Below are 20,269 nucleotides of genomic sequence, written 5' to 3'. Positions count from 1 at the left end.
ACTATTCACAATAGCAAAGACTTGGAATCAACCCAAAAGTCCATCTGTGCCAGACTAGATTAAGAAAATGTGACACATATACACCATGGAATACTATGCAGCCATTAAAAAGGATGAGTTTTCATCCTTTGTAGGGACATGGATGCAGCTGGAAACCATCATTCTTAGCAAACTATCACAAGAAGAGAAAACCAAACACCGCATGTTCTCACTCATAGGTGGGAACTGAACAATGAGATCACTTGGACTCAGGAAGGGGAACATCACACACCGGGGCCTATCATGGGGAGGGGGGAGGGGGGAGGGATTGCATTGGGAGTTATACCTGATATAAATGATGAATTGATGGGTGCTGACGGGTTGATGGGTGCAGCACACCAACATGGCACAAGTATACATATGTAACAAACCTACATGTTATGCACATGTACCCTAGAACTTAAAGCATAAAAAAAATTGATCCATGAAAAGAATTGTGTAACCCTGTGAGTTGAATTATTACATCACAAAGCAGTTTTTCAGAAAGCTTCTTTCTAGTTTTTATAGGGGATACTTCTTTGTCACCCTAGGCTGCAATGCAATCCAAAATATCCCTTCCAGATACCCCAAAAACAGTGCTATCAAACTGATCAATGAAAAGAATCGTGTAACTCCGTGAGAAGAATTGACAAATCACAAAGCAGTTTCTCATAAAGCTTCTTTCTTCTTTTTGTTGGAGCATATTTCTTTTGTTATCATAACCTTCAATGAGTTTTAGGTAACTGCCCAATGAAAATAACAGTGTAATTCTGTGAATTGAACTCACACATCACTAAGCAGTTTCTCTGAACGCTTCTCTATAGTTTTTATCTGAGGATATTTTCTTTTTACCATAGGCCTCAGTGCACTCCCATATATCCCTTTGCACATTCCACTAAAACAGTGTTAGCAAACAACTCAATGAAAAGAATGGTGTAACTCTGTGAGATGAATTCATGCATCACAAAGCAGTTTCTCAGAAAGCTTCTTTCTGGTTTTTATCTGAGGATACTTCCTATTTCACCATAGGCCTAAATATGCTCCCAAGTATTGCTTTGCAGATATCACGAAAATAGTGTTAGCAAACTAGTCCATGGAAAGAAAGGTGTAACTCTGTGAGATGACTTCACACATCACGAAGAACTTTCTCAGAAACCTTGTTTCTAGCTTTTATCTGAGGATATTTCCTTTTTCACCATATATCTCAATGTGCTCCAAATATCCTTTTGTAGATTCCAAGAAAACTGCGAGTAAACTGCTCCATGAAAAGTAAGGTGTAACTCTGTGAGATGAATTCATACATCACAAAGAAATTTCTCACGAAACTTCTTTCTAATATTTATCTGAGGATATTTCCTTTGTCACTATAGGCTTCAATGTGATCCAAATATCCCTTCCAGATACCCCTAGAACAGTGCTATCAAACTGACCCAGGGAAAGAATCATGTAACTCCATGAGAAGAATTCACAAATCGCAAAGCAGTTTCTCAGAAAGCTTCTTTCTTCTTTTTGTCTGAGGATATTTCCTTTGTCACGATAAGCTTCAATGCACTCCAAAATATCCCATTACAGATTCCATGAAAACAGTGCCAGCAAACTGCTCAATGAGTAGAACAGTGTAACTCTGTGCAGTGAATTCACACATCACCAAGTAGATTCTCAGAAAGCTTATTTCTAATTTTTATCTGAGAATATTTCCTTTGTCACCGTAGACTTCAATGTGATCCAAAGTATCCCATCTCAGATACCCCAAAAATAGTGCTACCAAAATGATCCATGCAAAGAATCATGAAACTCTGTGAGAAGAATTCACAAATCAAAATTATGTCCTCAGAAAGCTTCTTTCCAGTTTTTACCTGAAGAAACTTCCTTTGTTACCATAAGCTTCAATGTGCTCTAAAATATCCCAGTGCTGATTCCAAGAAAACAGTGCCAGCAAACTGCTCAATAAGAAGAGTGGTATAACTCTGTGAGATGAATTCTCATGTCACAAAGCAATTTCTCAGAAAGTTTCTTTCTAGCTTTTATCTGAGGATATTTCCTTTATCACTCTAGGTCTCAATGCACTCCCAAATATCCCTTTGCAGATTCCACGAAAACAGTGTTAGCAAGTGGCTCCATGAAAAGAATGGTGTAACTCATTGAGTTGAATTCACACATCACCAATAACTTTCTCAGAAATCTTCTTCGTAGTTTTTATCTGAGGATATTTATTTTATCACTGTAGGCTTCAATGCCATACAAAATGTCCCTTCTCAGATTCCCCAAAAACAGTGCCACCAAACTGCTCCAAGAAAGGAATCATGTAACACTGTGAGATGAATTAACACATCAGAAAGCGTTTATTCAGAAAGCTTCTTCTAGTTTTTATATGTGGATGTTTCCTTTCTCACCAAAAAGTTCAATGCTCTCCGAAATATCCCTTTGCAGATTCCATGAATACTGTGTTCTCAAACTGCTCAAACAGAAGTACTGTGTAATGCTCTGAAATGAATTAACACATCAGAAAGCCATTTCTCAGAAAGCTTCTTTCTAGTTTTTATCTGGGGATATTGCCTTTTTCACCGTAGGCCTCAATGCTCTCCCAAATATCTCTTTGCAGATTCCACGAAAATAGTGTAAGCAAATTGCTCCTAAAAAAGAAAGGTGTAACTCTGTGAAATCAATTCACACAGCACAAATAACTTTCCCAGAAAATTTATTTCTAGTTTTTATCTGAATATATTTCCTTTGTCACCTTAGGCTTCAAGGCGATCCAAAATATCCCTTCTCAGATTTCCCAGAAACACTGCTACCAAACTGCTCCATGAAAAGGATCCTGTAAGTCTGTGAGATGAATTCTCAGATCGGAAAGCAGTTTCTCAGAAAGCTTCTTTCTGTTTTATGTCTCAGGATATTTCCTTTGTCACAATAACCTTCAATGTCCTCCGAAATATCCCATTGCAGATTCCAAGAGAGAAGTTTTAGCTAATTGCTGAATGAAAAGAACAGTGTAACTCTGTGAGATGAATTCACACATCAAAAAGTAGTTTCTCAGAAATCTTCTTTTTGGTTTTTTTATGAGGATATTTGCTTTGTCACCATAGGCTGCAATACCCTCCCAAATATCCTATTGCACATTCCATGAAAACAGTATTGTCAAACTGATTCATGATAAGAAACGTTTAACTCTGTGAGGTAAATTCACATATCACAAAGAACTTTCTCAGAAAGGTTCTTTCTAGTTTTTATCTGAGGATATTTTCTTTGTCACCTTTGGTTTCAAAGTGATCCAAAATATCCTCTCTCAGATTCCAGAAAAACAGTGCTAACAAGTGGATCCATGAAAAGCATCATGCAATGCTGTGAGATGAATTGACACATCACGAAGAGGTATATCAGAAAGTTTCTTTCTAGTTTTTATATGAGGCATATTTCCATTGTCACTGTATGTTTCAATGCGGTCTGAAATATCCCATAGCAGATTCCAAGAAAACAGTGTTAGCAAACTGCTCAATGAAAAGAACAGTTTAACTCTGTGAGATGAAGTCACACATCGCTAAGGAGTTTCACAGAGGCTTCTCTCTAATTTTAATCTGAGGATATTTCCTTTTCACCGTAGACTTCAATGCAATTCAAAATATGCCATGTCAGACCCCCAAAAATAGTGCTACCATACAACTCCATAAAAACTGAGGTGTAATTCTGAGAGGTGAATTCACACATCTCAAAGCTGTTTCTCAGAAAGCTTCTTTCTAGTTTTTCTCAGAGTTTATATCCTTTTTGACTATAATCCTCAATGCACTAAGGAATACCCCATTGCAGATTCCATGAAAAAAGTGTTGGCAAACGTCTCAAAGAAAAGAAAGGTGTATCTTTGTGAGATGAATTCATATATCCCAAAGCAGTTTAACAGAAAGCTCCTTCTTGGTTTTTATCTGAGGATAATTACTTTGTCACTATAGGCTTCAATATACTCCCAAATATCCTACTGCAGATTCCATGAAAACAGTGTTATCAAACTGCTCAATGAAAAGAATGGTGTGTCTCTGTAAGATGAATACACACATTACAAAGCAGCTTCTCAGAAAGCTTCTTTCTAGTTTTCATCTGAGGATATTTCGTTGCTTAATTTAGGTCTCAAGGCACTCCCAAATATCCCTTTGCAGATTTCATGAAAATAGCGTTAGCAAACTGCTCCATAAAAAGAAAGATGTAAATCTGTGAGACGAATTCAAACACCTCAAAGAACTTTCTCAGAAAGGATCTTACTAGTTTTCATCTGAGGTTATTTCCTTTGACACCATAGGCTTCAATGTGATCCAAAATATCCCTCCTCAGATTCCCCCAAAAACAGTGGTACCAAAGTGAACGATGAAAAGAATCGTGTAACTCTGTGAATTATATTAACACATGACAACGCAGTTTCTCAGAAAGCTTCTTTCTAGTTATTATCTGCGGATAATTCCTTTGTCACCATAAGTTTCAATGCACTCCCAAATATCCCACTGCAGATGCCAAGAAAACAGTGTTAGCAAACTGCTCCATGAAAAGAACAGTGTAACTCTGTAAGATGAATTCACACATCACTAAGCAGTTTCTCAGAAAGCCTCTTTCTAGTTTTTATCTGAGAATATTTCCTTTTTCACCATAGACCTCAACGTGCTCCCAAATATCCCTTCACAGTTTCCACGAAAACAATGTTTGCAAACTACTCCATGAAAAGAAAGGTGTACCTCTGTAAGATGAATTCACACATTACAAAAAACTTTCTCAGAATGTTTCTTCCTAGTTTCTATATAAGCATATTTCATTTGTCACCATACTCTTCAATGTTATCGGAAGTATCCCTTCTCAGATAACCCAAAAACAGTGCTACCGAACTTATCCATGAAAAGAATCATGTAACTTTGTGGGATGAATTCATGCATCACAAAGCATTTCTCAGAAAGCTTCTTTTTGCTTTTATCTGAGGGTATTTCCTTTGTCACCACATGTTTCCAACCACTCCAAATATGCTAATGTGGATTCCAAAAAAACAGTGTTAGCAAGCTTCCCCAAGAAAGGAATCATGTAACTCTTTGAGATGAATTCACACATCACAAGAAAATTTCTCAGAAAGCTTCTTTTGTTTATAACTCAGGATATTTCCTTTGTCACCGTAGACTTCAATGCAATCCAAAGTATCCCTTCTCAAATTCCCCATAAACAATGCTACCAAACTGATTTATGAATAGAAAAGTGCAAGTCTGTGAGAAGAATTAACACATCACAAACACTTTCTTAGAAAGCTTCTTTCAAGTTTTTTTCTGAGGATATTTTCTTGTTCATCTTAGGTCTCAAAGCACTCGTGAATATCCCTTTGCAGATTCCATGAAAACAGTGTTAGCAAGCTGCTCCATGAAAACCAAGGTGTAAATCTGTGAGATGAATTCACATATCACAACGCAGCTTCTCAGAAATCTTCTTTTTGTTTTATCCATGAGGATATTTCCTTTGTCACCATAGGATTCAAGGCATTCTGAAATATCGTATTGCAGTTTCCACGAAAACAGTTTTATCAAACTGGTGAAAGAAAAAAATCATGTAACTCTGTGAGGTGAATTCACACATCACAAAGAAATTTCTCAAAAGCTTCTTTCTTTCTAGTTTCTATCTGAGGATATTTCCTTTGTAACCATAGGCTTCAGTGAAATTCAAAATATCCCCTCTCAGATTCCCCAAAAACACTGATATCAAATGCTCCATGAAAAGCCTTGTGTAACTCTGTGAGATGAACTCATACATCACAAAATAGTCTCTCTGAAAGCTTCTTTCTAGTTTTTATCTGAGGGTATTTCCTTTTTCACCATAAGCCTGAACGCGCTCCCAGGTATCCCTTTGCAGATTCCATGGAAAGAGTGTTAGCAAACTGCTCCATGAAAGGAGAGGTGTAACTCTTTGAATGAATTCACACGTCACAAGGAACTTTCTCAGAAAATTTCTTTGTAGTTTTTATCTGAGGATATTTCCTTTGTCACCATAAACTTCAATGCATTCTGAAATATCTCATTGTAAATTCCAAGAAAACATTGTTAACAAACTCCTCCATGAAAAGGAAGATATTACTCTGTGAGATGAATACATAATCACAAAGAAGTTTCTCAGAAGTCTTCTTTCTGGTTTTGATCTGAGGATATTTCCTTTTTAACCATAGTTGTCAACTAGCTTCAAAATATCACTTTTTTTATTTTTTATTTTTTTCTATTTTATTATACTTTAAGTTCTAGGGTACATGTGCATAACGTGCAGGTTTGTTACATATGTATATTTGTGCCATGTTGGTGTGCTGCACCCATTAACTCGTCAGCACCCATCAATTCATCATTTATATCATGTATAACTCCCCAATGCAATCCCTCCCCACTCCCCCCTCCCCATGATAGGCCCCAGTGTGTGATGTTCCCCTACCCGAGTCCAAGTGATCTCATTGTTCAGTTCCCACCTATGAGTGAGAACATGTGGTGTTTGGTTTTCTCTTCTTGTGATAGTTTGCTAAGAATGATGGTTTCCAGCTGCATCCATGTCCCTACAAAGGACACAAACTCATCCTTTTTTATGGCTGCATAGTATTCCATGGTGTATATGTGCCACATTTTCTTAATCCAGTCTGTCACAGATGGACATTTGGGTTGATTCCAAGTCTTTGCTATTGTGAATAGTGCCGCAATAAACATACGTGTGTAATTCCACGAAAACAGAATTAACAAACTACTACACAAAAAGAAATTGTTCCTCTGTGAGATGAATACACACATCACAAATAAGTTTCTCAGAAAGCTTCTCTCTAATTTTTGTCTCATTATATTTCCTTTGTCAGCATAGGCATCAATGCCATCCAAAATATTCTTTCTCAGATTCCCCAAAAACTGTACTACCAAACTGTTCCATGAAGAGAATGGTGTAACTCTGTGAGATGAATTCACAAATCACAAAGCAGCTTTTCAGAAAGCTTCTTTCTAGTTTTTGTCGGAGGATATTTCCTTTTTTCCCATAGGCCTCAATATATTCACGAATATCTCTTCGCATATTACAGGAAAATAGTGTTATCCAACTGCTCCATGAACAGAAAGGTGTAAATTTATGTGGTGAATTCACACGTCACAAAGCAGTTTCTCAGAAAACTTCTTTTTGGTTTTTTTCTGAGGATAATTCCCTTGTGACCTTAGGCTTCAATGCACTCCCAAATATCCTATTGTAGATTCCCCAAAAATAGTGCTACCATAGTGCGCCATGAAAAGAATGGTGTAACTCTGAGAAATGAATTCACACATCACAAAGCTTTATCTCAGTACGCTTCCTACTAGTTTTTATCTGAAGATATTTCCTTTTTCACCATATTCCTATATGCACTCCCGAATATCCCATTGCAGATTCCATGAAAAAAGTGTTAACAAACTTCTCAATGAAAAGAATGGTGTAAGTTTGTGAGATGAATTCACACATCACAAAGCAGTTTCACAGAAAGCTTCTTTTTGGTTTTTCTCTGACGATATTTCCTTCATCACCAGAGGCTTCAATACACTCCAAAATATCCTATTGCAGATTCCACGAAAACACTGTTATCAAACTGCTCAATGAAAAGAATGGTGTAATTCTGTAAGATGAACTCACACATCACAAAGCAGTTTCTCAGGAAGCTTCTTTCTAGTTTTCATGTGAGGATATTTCTTATTTCACCATAGGCCTCAATGCACTCCCAAATATCCCTTTGCAAATTCCAAGAAAACAGTGTTACCAAACTGCTCCATGAACAGAAAGGTACAACTGTGTGAGATGAATTCACACATCACAAACAACTTTCTCAGAAACATTCTTTCTAGTTTTTATTTGATGATATTTCCTTTGTCACCATAGTCTTCAATGCGATCCAAAATATCCGTTATCAGATTCCCCAAAAACAGTGCTACCAAACTGCTCCATGAAAATAATTGTGTAACTCTGTGAGGTAAATTCACGAATCAAAAAGCCGTTTCTCAGAAAGATTCTTTCTAGTTTTTATATGAGGATATTTCCTTTGTCACCATAAGCTTCAATGCCCTGTGAAATATCCCATTGCAGATTCCTAGAAAACAGTGTGTGCAAATTGATCAATGAAAAGAACACTGTTACTCTGTGAGGTGAATTCACGAATCACAAAGCAGTTTCTCAGAAAGTTTCTTTTTGACTTTTATCTGAGGATATTTCCTTTGTCACCAAAGGCTTCAATGCCTTACAAAATATCCTGTTGCAGATTTCACCAAAATAGTGTTACCAAATGTTCCATGAAAATAAAGGTGTTACCCTGTGAGACGAATACACAGATCACAAAGAAGTTTCTCATAAAACTTCTTTCAAGTTTTTATCTGAGTATATTTCCTTTGTCACCATGGGCTTCATTTCAGTACAAAATATTCCTTCTCACATTCCCCAAATACAGTGGTATGAAACTGTGCTATGAAAAGAAAACATAACCCTGTGAGATGAATTCTCACATCACAAAGGAGTTTCACAGAAAGCTTCTTTTTGATGTTTGTCTGAGAATAATTCACTTCTCACCTTAGAATTAAATGCACTCAGAAATATCATATTGCAGATTCCATGAAAACAGTGTTAGCAAACTGTTCCATGAAGAGAGTGGTGCAATTCTGTGAGATGAATTCACACATCACAAAGCAGTTTCTCAGAAAGCTACTTTCCATTTTTATCTGAGGATATTTTCTTTCTCACCATAGGTCTCAACTCGTTCCCGACCATCACTTTGTAGATTCCACAAAAATAGAGTTAACAAACTTCTCCATGAAAAGAAAGGTGTTACACTGTGAGATGAATGCACACATCATAAAGGAGTTTCTCAGAAAGCTTCTCTGCAGTTTTTACCTGAAGATATTTTCTTTTTCACCATTGGACTCTATGCGCTCCCGAATATCCCTTTGCAGATTCCAGAAAAACAGGGTTACCAAACCGCCCAATGAAAAGAAAGGTGTAAGTCTGTGAGATGCATTCACCCACCACAAAGCAGTTTCTCAGAAAGCTTCTTTCTAGCTTAAATCTGAGGATATTTCCTTTCTCACCTTGGGCTTCAATGTGCTCCCAAATATCTCTTCTCAGATACCACAAAAACTGATAGCGAACTGCTCAGTCAACAGAAAGGTTAATCTCTATGAGATGAACAGACCCATGAAAAAACTGTTTCTCACAAAGCTTGTCTCCAGTTTTTATCTGAAATTATTTCCTCCCAAATATCCCTTTGCAAATTCCAAGAAAACAGTGTTACCAAACTGCTCCATGAACAGAAAGGTACAACTCTGTGAGATGAATTCACACATCACAAACAACTTTCTCAGAAACATTCTTTCTAGTTTTTATTTGATGATATTTCCTTTGTCACCATAGTCTTCAATGAGATCCAAGTTTGTGTTCAGATTCTTCAGATTCTTCTTGGCTTCTCTGTGTAGCCTTCCTTCCTCCAGGTATGGGACAAAACCCTCTTTGGAATGAGGGTCTCATGACCCGCAGAATCCTGTCATGGGCAGGGGAAAGAAGAGCAGGAGAAGGTGTGAGAGAGGGATTCTGTTTATTGTCACAAGGGCGATGAGAGTTATGAGCGAGGAACTGTGGATGAAAACATATGTGTGCGTTTCAATGACATGCCACAGTCATACGTTCATACAGTTTTTTCTACATATGTCCTAAATACCATCATGCTTTGTTATTATTTTTGCTTAAACAGTAAATTCTTTCATAAGAATTATGAAAAGCAAGATAAAAGTATTTTATATTTACCTGTATGTTTACATTTTCTGGTATTAATTCTTTAGTGTTTGGTAATGTGTTTTGTTTTTTCTAGTGATTTACATTGATTTTTGAAGGGATAAGATCAGTTGCCTGGGGAAAAATTCACTTTCTGGATTTGCTTAATAATTTTTTATGTTCTTATTCCTCTATTAAATATTCTAGAGCTGGAAGAATATATAAGACATCTATTGCACATAGAGTCATCATGAAATAGTAATTTATGTCAAATGCCAGCTTTTCAAAAGTTGATGCCAATTTATATATATTTATGCTAGAATTTGCTACTACGTTTGTTTCAGAAAGATTTGGGGAATCACATAGTGATCTCATTAAATCTTAGTATAGCAAGGCACATATTAGACCCTAAATAACTGCCCATGAGGCCAATTTTATGATGAGAAATGATGATCTGGTAGGGCCCCATAAGGAATTTTAATTTTATTCCCCATCATTGACATTCCCACTGGTAGAATAAGTCCTTAGTTTTCACACCTATTTCCTTTTGGCGTTCGAAATCAGATCCTCAGAAGCAAAATTAGGCTCTAGTTTTGGTTTAGAGTTTATGTTAGTAAACACAAAATATTGGTGTCAACATCACCACAAAAGAAAATGTTTTAATTGCCGTTAACATGAGAGAATAAGATGAATTCAGTTCATTCTTTGAACAAACTTTCCCCAGGTGTGTGCCTTGTTAGGATCTACACCAGAGAAGGAGGGCACAAAGAAGCCATGATCTCTGCTATTTCTCCTGTGCACTAATAGGACATGGCAAAGAAAGATACTTCCAAGCCAAAGACTCCAATATGGTGCAATGAACTTGATTTTAGAGGTATTACAAGGAATGGTGGCTTCACAAGGAAAATAAGGCTTAGCTCTGCCTGTGCCTGAGTAAGGAGGTTGCCAGAGAAGAATAAATGACTAGGTTGAGTTTTGAAGCTTTGAAGATGACTGGGTTGAAGTTTTGAAGAGATGACTGGGTAGGAGTTCAGTATGAAGGGAGGGTTATTCCAGGTAAAAGGACCAGCATTTGTAAAAAGCAAAGAGCAGCTGCTTTCAACTGGGGTTGATTTTTCAGGGGCACATTTGGTAATGTCTGAAGGTGTTTTGGTTATCAAAACTGGGGGGTGGGTGTGCTATTGGCACATGATGGGTAGAAGCCAGGTCTGCTGCTAACATCCTACAGTGCACAGGCCAGGCCTCTACAGCACAGCTCTCCAGCCCCGAGCATAAATAATGCAGAGATTGAGAGACCCTGATTGGAGGCATGAAGCAGTGTGTTTTTTTCTGAAAACTGTGTTTTGTGTGGTTGGAGTGAAGTGTGTGGTGGATTGGTGAGGAAGGAGAGTCCTGGGAAAACTGGAGGACCTGAGACCCAACAAATGGACTGGGTGCTGAAGCTGCTGCTCCATGACCCAGATCTCACCCCAAAGGAGACAGGAGTCACCACAGTGCTTTTGGAGAACCAACATCAGGAGCACTCACATACGGAGGTTACCCTGGGAGTGATGCCAAGATGGATGGCAGAGCAGGGAGGTAGCTGCAGTAATTCAGGGCAGAAATGGGGAAGGCTTTAAAGAAGAAGAGTGAGACTTAGTGACCTTCTGACTGCAAAGAAGATGAAGTCACAGATGGCCGCTGGGTTCCTAGGGTGATGGCTGGGTGACTGTCCTCACTCACTGAGGCCAGAAACAGCGCAGAGGAGCAGGTTCCTGGAGGAAGGTGCTGAGCTTGAAAGGTGAAAGACATCTTGAGTATGAGTAATGTATCTAAGGTCGCCCATGTGTGGACGACAGGGCCAGGAGGAAAATTCAGGGCTCTGTTGTTCTCTCTGTTGCAGTAAATGACCAGAAACTTCATAACAAAAGATTCATTGGGAAAACCCAGAGGAAGTTAGAGCCAAGCATTCAAATGCAGCTTGCTTTCAGCTTCCTCACCCCCTTTTCAGAGACTCGCTTGGGTGCTCCCAGAGTCTCAACAGCACTAGTGGGAATGCAGCCAAACAATAAGACTATTTTTTTTCTATACCTTGGTGTTTTATTCTTTGGCTACTGTAATCTAGGTTGTCAATTCTCTGATTTTTTTTTTCAATGCAAAGGAGAAATTAGTTGTTAATAAGTCAGTGGACAATAAAGTTGACATTAATCCTCTGCAAAACTACAAATGTGAGCCCACATACTCACGAAGGTTGTGCATAGACAGGCTGTGCTGCCTCTGTGGGGCCCTCCTGCTTTGGCTCAAGGGCCAAGGAAGAGTGCACTCAAGGGAAGCCTTCGCCGGGCCCAGGACCCAGGGTTTCAGACACGTGGATGTGGATGTAGGAGCAGTAAGATTGCTCAAGTCTCACTCAACTCCACTTCTCCTTCCTCCCCACTCTGTGTCACATTCCTGTCCTCCTCACTCCTTCGAGAACAACAGAAAATGAGAAGGTTTCAGGTGATTTGTTTAGGAACCACCTTGCTTTACAATGGCTTTGGTAGGGGGTTTCAAGCTCTGTATGTCCAAATGTAGACACAGAAATGGATGGGGATTAACCGGATAAAACACATAACTGATCAATTGCAAGGCAAAGTTGGCATGTAGACATACACAGGTCCTCTTGGTACAAAGCTATTTCTGAGCATAATGATAGCCAAGGCCGTGAAGGATACTATGTATTTAAAGATGTGCATTGATAAGAAGCAAATCCTAACCGATTCCTCATGAGAGAAAAAGAAAAGTGAAATCTGAAAAATGTCTTTGTGTAAGTCATGTAGGGGCCGCCTTGCAGTGACAACCCTGAGCTCGCACAGGCTGCTGTCCCTGCTGGCTACTCAATGGAAGGGGAAGGGCAAGCCAGAGCTCAGTACTGGCTTCCAGAGGTGGAGGTCGATGTCTTCATGATGTTCTTGCCTCTGGTGGGAATAAAGTCTAGACACCTGGAGGGAGAATGGATGTCCATTAAGGTAGCAATACTTGTGATCTGCAAGTCTCTCGATAGCCTACAATCGTGTTCTCTGCAAAATGTTTCCAAGCTTATCATTTATGTTCCAAATTCCTGTGTGGTGGTGCATTTTCTTTTATGGAAATTCCGTTATCACAAATGGAAACCATTTGCCTATGGCTTCCACCCACAAGTGACTTCGCTACAGACAAGTGCATTACCCATGTTTTTATTTATTTCTGTGTTATTGGTGCTCTGGGTTCTGGGACCTCTCTGGCTGGGTACAGATTGCTCCTCCCAGGGCCAGCCAATTCTTAGAGGTGATAAACATGCCTTTCACAAGCAAATTAACAGCTGCTATAGGCTCCCCGCTCAACTACCTTCTTCATGTGGCTCTTATCCTGCAGGCCAATATTCCCTCACCTGGCCACCCCAGGGCCAGGTGCTGGACTGCTTGGGGTGGCTCCCACATCACTCCCATCCCCCTGCTCCCTGTAGGATGATGTCACCCTAACCCACCTTCCCGCCCTCTCAGCTCCTGCCACATCCAGTTGGGCATTGGATCTTTCTAGTTTTTCTCCTTTTAGGTCAAAACTATCAGTATTTTATATTCTTAAATATATTTCAAAGTTTTGTTTTCTCTCCTGAAACAGTTCACCTGTCTCTTGCCCTGCTCAGCACATCTTTCACCTGAACGCTCCTCAGATAATGGCTCCTCCCTCTGGAAAGCCTGTCACCCCCTCCTTATGCCGAAGTGAGTAGCTTCTCAGTACCAAATAGAGGACTTTGGGGACATGACTTCTTCCCACGTCTCTTTTTGAAACCCCTAGTGTGCTTCTATCCAACAAAGATTTCCTTATATCAACATAGTCCTCGCTTTACATAGTTTCAGTGACTAGAAGAACGACCATGCAAGCCAAAACTATAAAGTGATCTTAATAATCAGTGGAGAAAATCATGTGTTCTGCAACCTTTGAATTTTTTGGTTCACACATTAACATGTCTCTTACCATTGCATATTGTCTTCATAAGAACACATGAAAACAAAACTCGGGAAAACTGATACTTTGTATATTGTAATTTAAAAACATTAGACACATTGAGAATTCAAGTGTTTTATTTCTTTATAAAAACATATCAAAAGCCAGGCTTGTTGACCCCTAGCTACCCCCAGAGGCAGCGCCACAGTGCCCTTTCCCTGAGATCTGAATGGTACTTCCGGGGCTGTCACTATTCCTTTCTTTCCTACACTTTCCTCTTTGTTGGCCAATCCACTCTTCCAGTTGTTTATTTTTGTAAATTTCTGAGTGGGTTTATTACTGGGAATCTAAGAAGCAAGACCCACTACACAGGGTGGTGTCTGTACAGGAACTAAGCTGTGCATGTGGAGGGACGGTCACCGCAGATTCTGAAGGGAGTGGTGTGCTTGGTCACTGATCACCATGTGCTCCTGGTGTTCATGTAGAGGTTGGTGGGCAGAGGTGCTAGCAGCGACGTGTGCACTTTGAAGGCACAGTGATAACTGGAATTTCAACTGCCATTGAAACAAACTGTGAGCAATCAGTGCAGTGAAATCTCTCTAAGAATCCCCTTCATGTCCAACCAACAGCCCCTAGGCTGCATGCAGCCCAGGACAGCTTTGAATGTGGCCCAACTAAAATTTGTAAACTTTCTTAAAACATTATGAAGCTTTTTTGTCTTTTTTTTTTTTCCTTTAGCTCATCAACTTTTGTTAGTGTTAATGTATTTTATGTTCAGTCGAAGACAGTTCTTATTCCAGTGTGGTCCAGGAAAGCTTAAAAGATTGGACAGTCCTGATAAAGTTTTTTGCTGGCATCACTGGGCGCGCTGTAAGAATTGGAACCTGCAGCATGAGGACTGCCCAGGGGTGTGGCATCTGCACAGTTGCAGCTGAAAACGCAGTTTCCCACAGTGGGGTTTACTGTCCACTGGGGAAAGTGATGAGAAACGTTCACCATGTAACCATATTCTCAGGTGCAACTAAATCCTGGACACATCCTGCTGTTCTGACACAGCTTCACCTCATGCTGTCACTGGGGCTACGTGGACCTTGAAGCCTGCCCCGTCAGCTTCTCCATTCCTCCTGGTTTGTCATGAGTCAAGTCTGATGGTCTCATCCACAAAACCAATCCTCTCCTCTTTCCACGTGTCCTTCCTCATTTCAGTTCTCAGAGCCCATGCTGCCCCTGCTTCTGCATTTCACAGATTAGTGAAAACTGCCATTTCTGGATCTTTCCAGTTAGACAAAGTTTCACAAGGTCCAAAACTGCCATAGAATCCTCATTTATAGACTCTAACTTTGCCATGTTTCCCACTTTGCAAATCTTAATAATATAGATGGTGCAAGCATTGACCCAGCTATTCATTCAGGGAAGCCACTCAAGAAATGGATGACAAATTCTGCTGTGGCATCTGCTATGGGACTAGTTCCTGATTCTTTTCCCCATTGCTGTTGCTTTAGTGAAGGCGGTCATCTCTTTTTCAGGTCTCTGGTTCTGGCTTCCCTTTCAGCCACTGTCCACTCTTCTGAAGCATTGCTTCTTTGACATAAGTCTGATATGGCACATTCAGGCATTACATGGATCACTTTACAGACTCCCCATTAGCCGCAGCAGGGATCTTCAAGGAGGGTGTGAACAGCCCAGGGAATGCCCAGGATGATCTATCAAGGTGTGGAAAGGAAATTGTGAAAAATCTAATTACACTGATTTTCACCTAAACAATAAGATTTTTTCCCAAAAAGTAGTGTTATCTTAGTACATGATAATATATGTATCTAATGCAAGTGCAGGTACAAATGAGTTATGATGTCCAAAATATGTTTACTGCTTGAGTTACCCGAAAGTATAAGGCAAAGTAGAACTAAAAAAGGCATACCTTATAGCAACTTATTTAATTTGCAACTATAAACATAGTAGGCATCACATCCCAAATTGTTTTCCATGTCCCTGTTTCTGAACCCCCCGAGTGCTGAGAAATGCAGTTACAGGCATCAGTGTCATTCAAGGATGTGGCTGGGGGTCCCACAGAAGGAGTGGCAGCACTTGGACCCTGTTGAGAGGACCCTGTACTGTGATGTGATGCTGGACAACTGGAGCCACCTCGTCTTGGCATGAGCAAACTTGACGGCGTGCATTTTCTTCTTTTTTTTTTTCTAGACAGAGTCTCACTCTGTCACCCAGGCTGGAGTGCAGTGGTGCGATCTTGGCTCACTGCAGTCTCTGCCTCCCGCCCCGGGTTCAAGCGGTTCTCATGCCTCAGCCTCCCGAGTACCTGAAATAACGGGCATGCACCATCACACCTGGCTATTTTGTTTTTTTGTATTTTTAGTAGAGACAGGGTTTCACCATGTTGGCCAGACTGGTCTCAAACTCCTGACCTCAGGTGATCCGTCCACCTCGGCCTCCCAAAGTGCTGGGACTACAGGCATGAGCTACCATACCTGGTCGCATTTTCTTTTTAATTGCAGTTCATGTAGACCATCTCCTGAGCTCAGGGCTGTTCAGCTCTGCAGCTTCCCCCCGCATGGCCTGGGGTTCTCCTCCTTGGGGTGAGTCTATCTATGTGGCTAATAAACCAGTGCTCATCTCCTCTGTCCAGTGTCAGGCATGTGTGCAGTCATCCCCCTAGGCCTAGGGCAGGAACCCTGCCGCCCCAGTGGGGTAAAGTGAAAGCACTGAAAACACTGTTCCCACAGTAGCCACAGTGAGCCTGATAAACCTCACACCATACGCTCTCCCGAAAGCCCTCCTGTGGCCATTCCTCTCACTCAGCAGAGACAGCTCCCTCACCCACATCCAGGGCGCCGCACACAGCCTGGCCCTATTACCTCCACTTCAGCCCTCTCCACTCACATTCACTGACACTTGAGCCACGGTTCCTTCCTCCTGGGAAATAGCAGGCCACTCTGCTCTCCAGGCGTTTATCCCTGCTGTCACCCCCACCTGACATGCCCTTTCCACAGACAACCACGTCACCATCCTCACTCCCTTCAGAACCATATCCCAACATCGCCCTTTCTACAGCTTTTGCCATCACTCTATCAAGTCCCCAGCTGGCACTCCATGTCCCTCGTCCTGCCCTTCTCCTGCTCTGCTTTCCTCCATGGAACTCCCTGCTGATGTGCCATGTACTCTAATGATTCATTTCGCTTTTCCTCTGTCTGCCCAGCTGGAAGGAATTTTGTGCTCAGCAAAAATATTTGTGGCTCACAAAGGGTGTTGCCATGTTCTAGCCTCCCTGCCCCATTGGGACTGCGTGTCTTCCTTTGCCCCTCCCCTGTCAGCTGTGGGTGCAGAAGGCCATCCTTCATGTGTTGACTCAGTTTGCCCTGGTGCTGGGCCCAGAAAGCCCCAAGACCAGAAGTAATTTTCACTGCTAGTGTGGACTTGGTGGATGAGCTCAGCTATCAGAACCCTGCTGGATCATCTCCAAGAGCCAGTCTCAGGGACCATGAGGCCGACTGTGGAACAGCTGTCAACATGGTTTTGAAATGCTCAGCCATGTGAAGAGTGCTGGCAGCCTCTGCCTGCTGAGGCACACGCGGCTATGACATTTCACTTCTATTACAGTAACATGACTTTGGTTGAGGATGGGACTAAAGAATAAAGATGCAGCCTGGGCAATAGAGTGAGCCCCCATTTCTACAAAAAGTGAAAAATTTATCCAGGCAAGGTGCATCTTAGTCCCAGCAACTCTAGAGACTGAGGCAGGAGGATGGCTTGAACTTGGGAGGTCAAGGATGTAACAAGCTGTCATCTGGACACTGCACTCCAACCTGGGTGACAGAGAAAGGCTGTCTCAAAAAAATAAATAAATAAAGATTAATTAATCATCTGGACATAAACAGTATTTTCTTGAATGTTACTCAAATGTGTTTTACTTCCTGCCCTTCCCAGAAAAATACTGGTGATGGCTCTGCCTCTTTCAGCTTGGAGAAGACAGTCATGCCGGTGAACATGGAGCAGTTAGGTCTGAGCAGGCATAAAGAAAATCTCCATTGTGCGGTGTTTTCAGCACAGTTAGTTTGGAATGAGTAAAGGTGTGTGGAGCAATTGCCGTGCTTTGTGGCAATCAGGCATAAAAATGGGAAGGTCACAAATCATCCCGTCATACCACTTTGGACAAATAAATTGGGAGTGTGCATTTCTTTTTCTTTTTCTTTGTTAGAAGTGAGTGTTTGCTTTATTGCTGATGGCATGTGATTGTTATGAAGTCAGCATCGATGATAGCTCTCGACCCCAAACTGCTGAGGCCAGGGATTACCTCAGTCATCTATATCCTGAACATGGTGCCTAGCATTCGGCTGGAACTCAGCGAGTATTTGTTGAATGAGTGAATCAATGCCATTTTGCCTTCTTGCCAGCTCTGGTCTGGGTGGTCAGTACTTTCCTTTCTGAGTACTGCACAGACCCGGTTTCTGGAGTCTGGGCTCATTGGCTGATGTGGGAGCAGCCTCTTCCCTTCTGCAGTGGGAATCACTATCCAGAGCCAGGTACAGGCCTGGGAGGAGGGTGTGGTGGAGACACAGGTCTGAGGCCCTCCAGTTCCCTTTGCCTGGCTGGGGTCTTGTGGAAGAGGAAAACCAGTGCCCTGAAATTATTCCTTCCTCACTGCCATCAAAACCGGAAATACTTCCAAAGGACTTGGAATAAGCAAAATCAAATTCTGTCATTTCTAAATTTTCTAAGATGAGCATGTATAGCTTTTATACACAGAAAAACCATATTAATACACAAACACACAACCTCCCATGGGTCTTGGGAAAGCTTTTCGCTGGGTAGGTTAATGGAAATTGCACCCTTTTCTCTGTTAGCTAGTTAAAAGTCCTTAAAAACCCTGTCTGAATTTAATCTTAGAAAATGGAATTTTATAAATGGTTCAGGAATGTAAAGATTCACACATCACAAAATATTTAAGCGCATTTGATGTGTGATAAACATGTAAATATCATAGTGTTGTGAATTTGCTTATGAGTCACATATTTCTCGTCGTTTTAATGGTTATCACGATTTTTAAAAATATCTTTAATATAGTAGTTATTTGGGGTTACTGTGTAAGAAAGCTACTTAGCCACCAGAGGGCGCCGTGATACAGCACAAAGTAGGTCTCCCTTTCACTGAAACCTTTGCTTTTCAAAAAGGGTAATCACCAGCCTGGCCCAGGGGAGAAAACCCGTCTCTACTAAAAATAAATAAATAAATAAATAAATAAATAAATAAATAAATAAATAAATAAAAAATTTAGCTGGGCGCGGTGGCGGGGGCCTGTAATCCCAGCTACTCAGGAGGCTGAGGCAAGAGAATTGCTTGAACGGGGGAGGTGGAGGATACAGTGAGCCGAGATCGCATCACTGCACTCCAGCTTGGGCGACAGAGCGAGACTCTGTCTCAAAACAAACAACAAAACAAAACAAATCACAACTAAATGAGAAATCAAAATGGAATACTAAGAAGTGGGCACTATTTTATATGTCCATGTGAAAGTTCTAGAGCTGTTGATAAATATAGAAACAATAATTGTAAGTTATTCCAGTAGGAGCTACTCATCATTTTCTTTGTTAATGCTTAATATTTTCAAATTCGCAGTTCATGTATATGTATTCTATATAAAATTTTTATAAAATGGAAAATGACATGCTATCTAAACTGTAAAAAACACATATACATGTGCTTTTTTATATATATTATATATAAATATATATACAGATATCTAGATTTTGCTGTTGTAATTATAGAAGAAAACAATGACCTCTATGCCATTAAAAAAGCATTTGATTTTTCCACATTTTTGTCTCTTTCCGTTAGGGACTCAGAGTTGCAATGAAGTGATTTTTGAAGTTTCTGTCTTGTAATATTCTCCTGCTGTTATAGAAACTCAAAAATCCTTTGTAACAATAGACTTTATTAGAATTAACGTACCTGTATTTTTACTTTATTTTTGCAGAAGACCAGAGTTTATTATTCAAATCCGACTTCCTGAGCATTTGGGGATCTAAGTTTTGTTTGTTTGTTTGTTTTGATATGGAGTCTCACACTGTCACTTGGGCAGGAGTACAATGGCATGATCTTAGCTCACTGCAACTTCTGCCTCCCAGGTTCAAGTGATTCTCCTGCCTCAGCCTCCCGAGTAGCTTGGATTACAGAAGTGCCACCACACCTGGCTGGTTTTTTTTTTTTTTTTGTATTTTCAGTAGAGATGGTGTTTCACTAAGTTGGCCAGGCTGCTCTCGAAATCCTGACCTCATGATCTGCCTGCCTCAGCCTCCCAAAGTGCTGGAATTACAGGTGTGAGTCACCACAGCCAGCCTAAGTTTTTAAAGACAATTTGAAAGGTAGGGGCTAGAGAAGTGGGGAGTGCTGATTGATCAAGTTGGAGATGGAATCACAGGGGGTCAAAGTGAGGTTTCCTTGCTGTCTTCTGTTCCTGGGTAGGATCTCAGAACTGATTGAGCCAGATTACCATTCTAGGTGGTGTCACCTGATCTATTGAGTGTAGGGTCTGCAAATTCCTTCC

This window comes from Rhinopithecus roxellana, unplaced genomic scaffold (genome assembly GCF_007565055.1).
Source record: "Rhinopithecus roxellana isolate Shanxi Qingling unplaced genomic scaffold, ASM756505v1 contig1545, whole genome shotgun sequence".
Classification (NCBI taxonomy): Eukaryota; Metazoa; Chordata; class Mammalia; order Primates; family Cercopithecidae; genus Rhinopithecus; species Rhinopithecus roxellana.
This window is presented reverse-complemented; position numbering follows the sequence as displayed.